Genomic DNA, 10,681 nt, shown 5'->3' with positions numbered 1-10,681 from the left:
AAGGAGCAAAATGGCACAAAATAAGCCATTTGTGTATTTGAACTTGTTTTACAGGTTATATCAAAAATACAAAAAAGCAGCGAGGATAATAGAATGAAACCCCCTGTAGCTGAGAGGGCAGGGCAGGGCGAGGACAAAACTCCTGACTCCACTGTGGGGCAGGGCGGAGTTATCCTCCATTAACTGGACCCTAGCCCAATCAGGGTCAGCCAAAGCAGTGACATCACCACCGGAGTAAAACCCCAGGGCTTGGCGAAATTTGCTCTCTTCTGCCATGCTGTCAGCGTGAGTGGGACAGAGCCCATGCTAGCATGGAAAAGGCTCTTTTGTTTATTGTATCGGACTCGACTCCCTGGTGGTCCTTGGGGATCACGAAGTCTGGGCGTAACATAGCCATCACTCAGCTTTAATAAATATCTTCATACGTTCTTCTTATCTTATCTGGTTTCACCAGTCTGGAGTATTTTAAGGAAAAATCCAAGACATTATAATGTTTCACCCATAAATATTTCAGAATGTAAAATATGATTTTATTTGCATATTTTACAAAAATTTCTATTGGAATTATTGAGAATTGAAAGAGAAAAACATGGAGTGAAAGGCCTTAGGGAGGTGAATGCTGAGATCGTGGGGCATCCATTCTTGCCTCCTGCATAGTCTGGAGTGTCCTCCAAAGTCCTGGGTGGACCCCAAAGCACATTGTGCTAAGTAAACCTTTTGTGTGTGGCTTCCTCAGCACCAGAGGATGGACCAGCACCCACAGAGGGACCCCTAATGGTGATGTCTGCCCAGCAGGCCTGAGGTTTTACCAGGATAGAGACTTTGGATCAAATTGGGTTAATTAGATCCTCTCGGCTGGGGATTTGAACCTGGAAGCAGAAAACATGGTCAGGCAAAACTTTAGACTGAAAAAGGTCTCCTTGATTCTGCTGCTGAGAGCCTAGAAGCTGTCCTTCCCACACCTTGGGAACCGTGGGAAGATTCCTAGCCTTCCCAGCCGACCTCTCTACAAGGATCCCATGGCCTAGAGCTGTAAGCAGCACAAAACAAACGCAGTACTGAGAATGCCATGAAACAAACCTCGTATGTCGCATTCACCACTGTCTCCACAACTCTGAGCGCAGTGCCCAGCATAAAGTGGTAGTTGAATAGATAGAACAGTGCTCTCCCCAGGAGAGAGGAGATTGTGCAACCTGGCCATCGTGAGGCAAGCCCAGCGTGTTACTAGAAACATGGGTTTGGCTCTGGCTCTGCTGCTGCTTCCTGTTCCAGTGAGTCACTCAACCTCTGGGCCTCAGCTTCTTCATCTATAAACCGGGGATAATAGATTTAGCCAACCCTACAGATATTGTAAGGCTCAAGTGAGGTCATGCTATATGAAAGTGCTTTGCAAACCACAAGTTGTTTGCCAGTGAAAGATGTTATTGTCCTTTCTGGCTGGGAATTCCATTCTGCCTGTCTCAGCCTTTTGGCCTGAGAAGCCTTGAAGACAAAGGTGGATGAAATCTGCCTCCTTCTTTAACCTGCTGCTTCTGTTCTTCTCAGCACTTCTTTTCAGTTTGGTGTCTACTGTGAGGACTCTGTTTTCAAGATGAAACTACGTGAAGCCTAAAAACTTAAAAGATTGTATATTTTTCCTAAGACCTATTGCTTCTCCATTCACCTCAGTAAGTAGTCCAAGACAGCTCTTGCCCATGTGAACCGGTCCCTTGGCCCCTCTCAGAGCCAACAGATAGAGTAGCAGTTTGCTCCATTTATATCATCCCCCTTGGAAGGCTCATCCTCCTAGGCAGAGGGGTCTGCGGGAAGACAGGGAGGAGAGGAGCAGGAGACATAACTGTCAGTTCCCATAAGGCTTCCAGACGCGGCCGTCTGCTTGGGAGGCCACCAGCTTGGCAAGAAGCAAGTGGGTTGCCTAGTCCCTGAGTCACGAAACAACGCGAACTTTCCCATTACCTGGGCAGCCCTGCACTTCCAGAACATTGCTGCATTGTTCTGTGCCCTCCGGTCTCCCTGTGGCAGGCCCAGCCCCGGCCGTGCCAGCAGGCACAGAGCTGCGATGAGCCATCTGCACGCAGCTGCACCCAGTCAGTCATTCTTCTAATTGAGTGCACGGGGACGTCATCTCGTAACGTTACTACCAGAGGAGACAGGAGTGGGGTGGCGGGAGAGGGGGATTACATCACCATTATTATTGTTACTCACTTATCAGATGGTTATGAGTTATACCTCAATGAAAGGCTTGCACTCTTTACAAGCATGAGCTCATCAGCCCTCACAACGCCCAGAAGAGCTCAAGAACCAGGAGGCGGCCCATTTGCCCAAGAATGCAGCTGAGGAGTTTCAGACATCCTGTGATCCTGCCCTCCACCCGCCTCTGTCTGGCAGCTGGCCACTTCCTTTGGGGGCCCCCAGCTTTCTACGTTTTTTTCTGCCAGACATGTTGCCTATACTGACTGGAGACAATAAAAATGGCAAAAATCGAATTTTCCTTCCTCAACCTTTGCATGGCTTAAAAAAAAAAAAAAAAAAAAAAAAAAAGCCAAAAGAAAAACGAATTAATAACCAGGCACTCCATTGTAGCCAGCTCACCCTCAGGATAATACGCCCAGGGAGGGAACTTCAATCAATCCCGGGTATTTCAATAAAGCCCCTGCGAGTTCTCGGTGGCTCCTGGGCCAGGGCAGGGGAGTGGAGGTGGGGCGGATTTTGGTGATCAGGAAATCTTCAGTTCCTGGAGGTAAAAAGAAAGAAACAGAGCCCCAGAGCGTAGGAACAGTACACGGTGAATGGGGGTCAGAACCTTTCAGAAAGGCTAAGCCACTGATACATACCCAATAGAGGGCCAGGCCGCCACAGCCTTGTCACCTTTGCAAGGGGAGGGTCCCAGCCCTGCGACAGCATCGCTGGGGCTCCCATCTTTTCACCCCAAGCTGCCCCATAATCACGGAACATTGTCAACACCAAAACAGACCACAAGCCAGAGAAGAGGTTTCCCTTTAAAAACATCATCATATAGAACTACAAGGTTTTGCTTATTTGTGGTGTTGGGGGATTCTTTTCTTTTTTTTTTTTTTTTTTTTTTTTCTTCCTTAAGAAGCCGGTGGAGTGGTGGATGAAGTGTCATCTCTGGCAGGGGAGGGTACCAAGTTCCTTAGTGGGCCAGATGTCCCACCCACAAGCTGGCTACAGAGTTATTAAAACCTGAAGGAAGTGGAAAAGAGAAGTAGAAACCTGAGGCTAAAAGTGCCTTATCTTGAAAGAGATCCAGCATTTTAGTTAGGGGAAAGGTTTACCAATTAAAGGTCCTTGAAAGAAGTAAACCTCCAGTTAGCCATCCTGGCTGGGCTGGGGGCAGGAGGGGTGTCCTGGGGCTTTGTTGTGTGAAGGGTATGACTTTGCAGAAGCATTTTGAGTAAAAGGAGTAAGAGCTTTACCCTCCCCACCCCCTCCTTCCACTGGCCTTACCCAATGAAGCTTGTAGTGATCTAATCTGAAAGAGATAAAGCCCAATTTCCTCAGCTCTGGAGCTGATAAACACCCAGCCAGCCACCAGCTCTGTTCACAGGGCGATAATTAAAGCTCTCAGGAATCCAACCGGTATGGTGGTCAAAAGGACAAGGACAAACTCATATTTCTCAATGCCATTCCGGGCAGCTGTGAGCACCTGTCCTCTTGTTGGAATTTAACCCCGTGGAATTAGCCTTACCAACATCCATGTCTTTATGGCTTCAGCTAGACCGTATCAGCTCATGAGCACTTCAGCCAGCATAGGCCTCGCTGGTCACAAGCACCAAACATGCCATTAATTTAGCATTCTGTCGGGAGGCAAGATTCAACAAAAACAAATACTAACATTTTCTTACTGGTCAAAACAAGGTCTAAAATTCTAGAAATTCAATAATCCCACCTTGAGGTATGGTTCCTTCTTTATGGAAAAACACAAAGGCAAACTATTTTCTGACACTGCTGCAATTTATTCATTCTGCAGAGCAAGCTCTGTTCGGAGTATTTGGAAACAGTACAATAATGTGTGTGTTATGAGATGTGGGGCAGAGAAACTACAGCAAGAGGAAGGAATATGTGTGGCCCTGCGGCCAGCACCCACACTTCTCAAAGGTAAAGTGATGAGAAGCAGGGGCTGGAGGATGGTGGGGAGACATCTGCCAGGAGTTAGCCATGGTGACTGTGCTCCCCTGAGACAGCTTTCCATGTGCATCAGAGCTGTTCCTGACCGGAACAGAACAGTAGCTGTGGGCATTCTTTTCTTTTCTGCATTAGAAGGACATATTGTAACCGCCTTAATAGGGTGGAGAGGAAAATAGAGTCTATGCTGAGATCTCAATGATTCTCTCTCTCTTTTTTATTTTTCTTTTCTTTTTTTAAGCACTGGAACCTGTCTTTTTAAATGATTTTTTTTCTTGGTGTTCAATTCTACAAAACAGATCAATATAATATTTTACTAATAAAAATTTCTAATGAACACTTATATTTTTAATATTTACTTATTAATCAATTAGAATAGCAAGATAACTTTGATAAAAACAAGTATCTCAAATTAAATATTATATTTTGCTTCACATCAATCTCTGTACCTAACTTATTTACTTCAATTGTCTTTGGATATGTTTGGGCCTTTAAATTTTTTATAATATATTTCAAAGTAACTAGACAATCCTAATTCATACAAAAAGTAGATGAAAATAGAAAGTATGATTTTTTTAACAGCTCTCCCTGAAGAGTATATTTTTAACACTAATTTTATTTTTTTTCTTGTTGTTAATCCTCTCCTGAGAATCTTTTTTCAATGATTTTTAGAGAGAGTAGAAGGGAGGGGTGGTGGGAAGGAGGAGGAAGAGGTAGAGGAGTAGAGAGAAAAAAGAGAGAAACATCAACGTGAGAAAGACATATCTATTTGGTTGTCCTCACATGTGCCCTGACCGGGCTGGGGATCAAACCTGCAATCCAAGCACATGCCCTTGACCCTGGATTAAACCTCAGCTCTTCAGTGCACAGGCCATTGCTCTAACCACTGGTCACACCGGCAAGGGCTGGCCTAGTTGTGTTTTTTTTTTTTTGTTTTTTTGTTTTGTTTTGTTTTTGTTTTTGTGTGTGTGTGTGTGTGTTTTTAAGTCTGTGCAAAACTAACAACTTTTCAAATCAATGACACATTTACAAGAGCTTCAGGTATATGCACCAAAAACAAGAAGTTTCATATTGAAGAATTAACTTGGTAGTCCAAATTAATGTACTGATGAACCTCAATACATAGAACCGTGCTATATACAATACATTTAAATGAATGTTTTTTATTATAGTTTAAAAAATATATTTAAAACACAAATTTGAATCAAACTTTTGTAGAAATCCTAAAGAGCCTCCTAATGAGATTATGTGTCTAGTTGTGGGTAGAGTTTGGATTTTGGATAGGGCAAGCTGAGGAAGAGAGATATATAAAGGAAAGAAAGGGTCAGATTCTAAAAGATAGATGGTATTAAAGAGTTTGAACTAGATTCTGAGAATCATGGGCAAGAGATTGACATCTTCAGGTCTGCATTTTAGAGCGATCACCCTGGCTACAGTGTGAAAGATGGATTTGGGTGGAGGTGAGGAGAGGGGAGGACAACAAGGGAGCAGACTAATCAGTTAGGAGGTGCTGTAGCAATCCAGGTGAGGGATGATGGTGGCTAGAACTAAAGTCTTAACACTGTGGCAGGAAAGAACGGGTGTAATTGAACAGTCATTAAGAAGGCAGAGTTGACAGGTCTTGGTTATTGATTAGATGGACATTGCAGCATTGAGAAACAGAGGAGAAAGAGTAACGCTAAATTCTCTGGTGTGGCTAGGGAAGTGGATGGGGTTTCCATCACCAAGGTGGGAGATCAGGAAGAGGAGTTTGGGGTGTGTGCAGAGGAAAGAGATGCTGAGCTCAGACATGTTGAGATTGAGACTCTAGTGCTAGGGGTGTCGAACTCAATCAGAGAAGGGGCCAAAATCTAAAATCCAGCCTAAATCCCGGGCCGAATGGTTTACTGAACAGTCATAAACTGTCATTGTGATGGAAACACAGCGGAGTGCAGTGATGACAGCGCGGTGCGGGCCACATTGCAAGGCCTGGCGGGACGGATTTGGCCCTCGGGCCTTGTGTTTGACACATGTGCGTCAATACACAGTCACAGAGTCCCTGCAGACACTACACAGTCCAGTGCACCCAGAGCAGCAGATCTCTCTGTCAAGGAGTTTATACCATATGCAAACAAGTAATCCAATTACAAGGCAGGGGGACAAAGATTTAAGGGAGGTGCATGCCTTTCAGAAAAAGAGCAAAGGTATCTGAGAAAGGTTCCTAAACCTTAGAAGGTAAGTAAGATTTCACTTTATGGAGCAGGGAAAGGCGAACAACAATCCCAGCAGGGTCAACAACAGGAGCCAGAGAGGAAAGAAAAAAAAAAAAAAAAAAAAGGATGTGAATTTGTGGGGACCTGGATGAATTCATTCTCTTTGACTGTGGTAACAGTGATAGGGAAGCGACAAAGGCAAACAAAGGCAGGTGGTCAGGGAAAGCCCCCGCTGTCACACTGCATCATGGGGCCTGGTCCGCAGGGGTGGAGCCAGGGAAAGGCTGTGACAGGGAAGAGCATGAGGCCTGGTTTGCTTCCTTCATGTCTAAGGCCTAGGCCTCTGGCCGCAGAGGCTTTGGGAAAGTGATCTCTTCTACTCCCCATCCGTCTCCCCAGGTACACGTCACTGAGCAAAGGGAAATGCCAGTGGTAACCGAAAAACCACCGCAGTGGGGCCATGTGGGGAAGTCTTTCTGTCTGAGTCTTTAATGTATTTTGGAATCTTTGGCTGGTGGAGTAAGGGTGGACTGATTGGCAGAAATTACAGAAGGAGCCACTATTCCATCTTGACTTGGGAGCTGCACCAAGATTTAAAAAACTTACTTTACTTGTGGGTTTTGCCCTTCATTCATATACGTAAGGAAATTTTGATGTGATGAGGTGAAGTTCACATCCTACGTCAGTGGTCTCAAGAGTGCCGGTGAAGTGGTTTTGTCATCAGAATATAAAAATTGAACTTCCTCCCCAATATAAAGTAGACTGTGGTGTGATAAGTACTGTGTAGGTAGGGCACAGAAAAATAAAATAGGAAGTGAGAAATTTAGGGCAGGCACTATTAATGCCATCTCACTTCTCACCACTGCCAATGGAAAAACCGTAGGAAGTGAGTCTGAAAAGGCCAAGAGTTTCCAAATCAAGAAAGCTTCCCCAGGCTTGTCATTTTGTTTATATTCTGTCAGTTGTATTAGACTATGACATACCTAGTACACATATCTATGGTTAGTTTTACACACAATACATATACACACACTAGCCGAAACCGGTTTGGCTCAATGGATAGAGTGTCGGCTTGGGGACTGAAAGGTCCCGGGTTCGATTCCTGTCAAGGGCATGTACCTTGGTTGTGGGCATATCCCCAGTGGGGGGTGTGCAGGAGGCAGCTGATCAATGACTCTCTCTCATCGATGTTTCTAACTCTCTATCTCTCTCCCTTCTTCTCTGTATAAAATAAATAAAATATATTAAAAAAAACATATACACACACTAAACGTTTGGAAGGTGACAAGAAAACCACATGTAGAGTTCTGTGTAGAGACTGTTCAATTAACTGTGCTTTATAATGTCAGATGCTATCCCATTTGAGATCTCTCCTAAAATATCTGGGAGCTTGCATGATTTACTGATAACCCTAAATTAGTGTCCTAACCAAATGACTATACCTTGGAGAAGGAAGCTGAGAAGAAAATGAATAAGAGTTATCATCAGAGGACACCCATTTAGAAGTGACCACTGTCAGGCATAGAGAAGCAGACGACTGACTATCTCTTTCAAGCTAAGCCAAGTGGGATGGAGCAGTAGACAGGATTTTCCTATAAATTAAAGGAGGAGAAAATATTAATACTCCAAATGTAATTAGGAACTTTCAGAAGATCAATAAACTTATTTTCTCCAACAAGTTACAAATCATGAGCCAAAGTTTTTAACCTGATATGGAGTCAAAACCTTTCATTTCTCTTCAATTCCAAGGTACTAGAAATAATTATCAATGTTTATGTCCAAAGATTTTTGACTCAAATATGAGATTAGATAAGCTAACCAAATAGGTCTCATAGAAAGCCAAAGTTAGATTAAGCAATGATAATTAACTATTTTCCCATTGATTTTTAGAGGGAGTGGAGAGGGAGAGATAGAGAAATATCAATGTGAGAGAGACACATCAATTCGTTGCCTCCTACATGAGGATCAAACCTGCAACCAAGGTACATGCCCTTGACCAGAATCAAATCCAGGACCCTTCAGTCCCCAGGCTGACATTCCATCCATTGAGCTAAACTGGCTACTATAATAATTAGCTATTAATGTTTAATGCTAATGGTGGCACATTGCAATGAAGTATTTGTTTTTCTTTATGTCTTGCTTTAAGTTGCTTTCTTTATGTAAGATTGACAATTAGTGAATAATGGTGGCAGCTATCTGAGTTGCAGGCATATTTGGAGAAAGTAAATGACATCTGAAGGTTTCTTTTTAAGCTGAAACTCATAAACTGACCACAAATGTCAGCTTGGTATTTGGTACTTTTTGCTTGAATTACATAATTTGATCCTGCCATTCAATGTGAAACATGTTGTTTCATTTATCCATAAACATGAGAAATCAATCATCAAAGTTCTTCCTTTTAAAAAAAAAATTCTATTTATTTCAGAGAGGAAGGGAGAGGGAGAGATAGATAGAAACATATGATGAGAGAGAATCATCAACCAGCTGCCTCCTGCATGACACAACCTGGGAATGTGCCCTGACCAGGAATCAAACTGTGACCTCCTGGTTCATAGGTCAACGTTCAACCACTGAGCCATGCTGGCCGGGTATCAACGTTTTTTCTTACCCAATTAGTTTGTTTCTTTTGTAATGTCATATTATCAAGGGTTTTTGGAGTCTTTTTTGCTTGTTAATTATACAAGTAATACATTCTTTAAAAAAAAAACACACACCAATAATCAGGGAAATTAGAAATTTTCTGTGCTCACTTTAGCAGCATATATACTAAAAGTTGTTTTAGTGATTTAACTAACTCCTACCTTCAACTTTAGGCCTCTTCCATTATTAGCAGTCTTTCATTAAATATTTTTTTCTAATAGCCAGAACCGGTTTGGCTCAGTGGATAGAGCGTTGGCCTGTGGACTCAGGTTCGATTCCGGTCGAGGGCATGTACCTTGGTTGGGGGCACATCCCCAGTAGGGGGTGTGAAAGCGGCAGCTGATTGATGTTTCTCTCTCATCGATATTTCTAACTCTCTATCCCTCTCTCTTCCTCTCTGTAAAAAATCAATAAAAATATTTTAAAATAAATAAATAAATAAATAAAAATATATATCTTTTTTAATATGTTTGTAAAATATACATTTGCACATATATGACTGTGTAGTTTTATACATTTAGATAAATGTTATTATACTGTATTTATCTTTAATAATTTGATTCTTTTTCATTTTCTCTTTTATTTCTCAAATGTCTTGAAAAATTTTCATTACCTGTGTGTAAAAATTAACTTCATAATTTTTTGTATATATTTTTAAAACTCTTTTGAAGAATTGTAGATCCACAAGAAATTACAACAAAAAAATTGTTTAGGGAAATCCAGTGCACCCTTCACCCATCCTCCCCTACCGGTCTGGTCACACCTTACACAATGATGGTACCAAAGGAGGAAATTGAGATCAGTACAGTCCACCGTGCTTATTCACATTTCACCAGCTTACATATGCTCATTTGGGTGTGTTTATAGGTAGCTTTATGCAATTTTATCACATGTACAACTCCATGATAAAGTAAGCTGATTTCATTTTTAAGACTTTGCATTCTTGCTTAAATATATTCCTGGCAATATATATTTTGTGTAAATTCCTAAAGAAAATATTTTCAAAGTTTTTTTAATGATCTTGGAAATGTATTTTATTAAAAAGTATTAGTTTTAGTGATGATTAAGATTTAGAATCTAAATCACATATTCTCTCTCTTCCCCCCCCCCCCCCCCCTTTTCCCTTTTTATTGGGCGTCAGAGGGGAGGGGACCTCCTCCCTGTCAGTGAGGGCGTTCACAGTCTCTTAGGCCACTCCAGGCTGTGGCCCTGGAGGTCCTGGGGGTGGCTGGGCACGTCGGGCATGTTCCCCTCATCTCTGACGCGCCCTGGGTAGTTGTAGGGTGTGACCTCATTGATCATGATGTGTACCTAGTGTAGGGGCTGATGAAGGGCAAAAGCAGAGAGGCTCCCGATGGCACAGGACACAACCTGCACCAGCTCCTTGGCCCAGGCATCCTTGATGAAGGTGGCAATTCTCCTGACCATCTTAGTCTCGGTGAAGGCGGCCCACATATTCTCTTTTTCAGATATTCTTATTCTTCTACTAGAGGCCTGGTGCCCAAAATTTGTGCATTCGGAAGGGGGGCGTTCCTCAGCCTGGCCTGTGCCCTCTCACAGTCCAGGAGCCCTCGGGAGATGTCTGACTGATGGCCATCAGTTGGCTGATATCCTTAGCACTGTCTCAGAGGTGGGAGAGGCTTCCATCACCACCACTGCACTCACTAGCCATGAGCCTAGCTCAGGGCTTCTGGCTGAGTGGG

The 10,681-nt window shown here is 42.9% G+C and overlaps 1 pseudogene; it reads right to left on the bottom strand.

The window, feature by feature from the left end:
* Positions 1–10,095: 10,095 nt before the first annotated feature.
* On the bottom strand, positions 10,096–10,421 carry LOC118728996 (annotated as a pseudogene).
* Between the last annotated feature and the right edge of the window lie 260 nt (positions 10,422–10,681).

Source organism: Pipistrellus kuhlii, unplaced genomic scaffold (genome assembly GCF_014108245.1).
Source record: "Pipistrellus kuhlii isolate mPipKuh1 unplaced genomic scaffold, mPipKuh1.p scaffold_m20_p_3, whole genome shotgun sequence".
NCBI classification, from domain to species: Eukaryota; Metazoa; Chordata; class Mammalia; order Chiroptera; family Vespertilionidae; genus Pipistrellus; species Pipistrellus kuhlii.
Note: the sequence above shows the minus strand (reverse complement) of the source record. Positions and strands in the feature narration are given on the sequence as shown.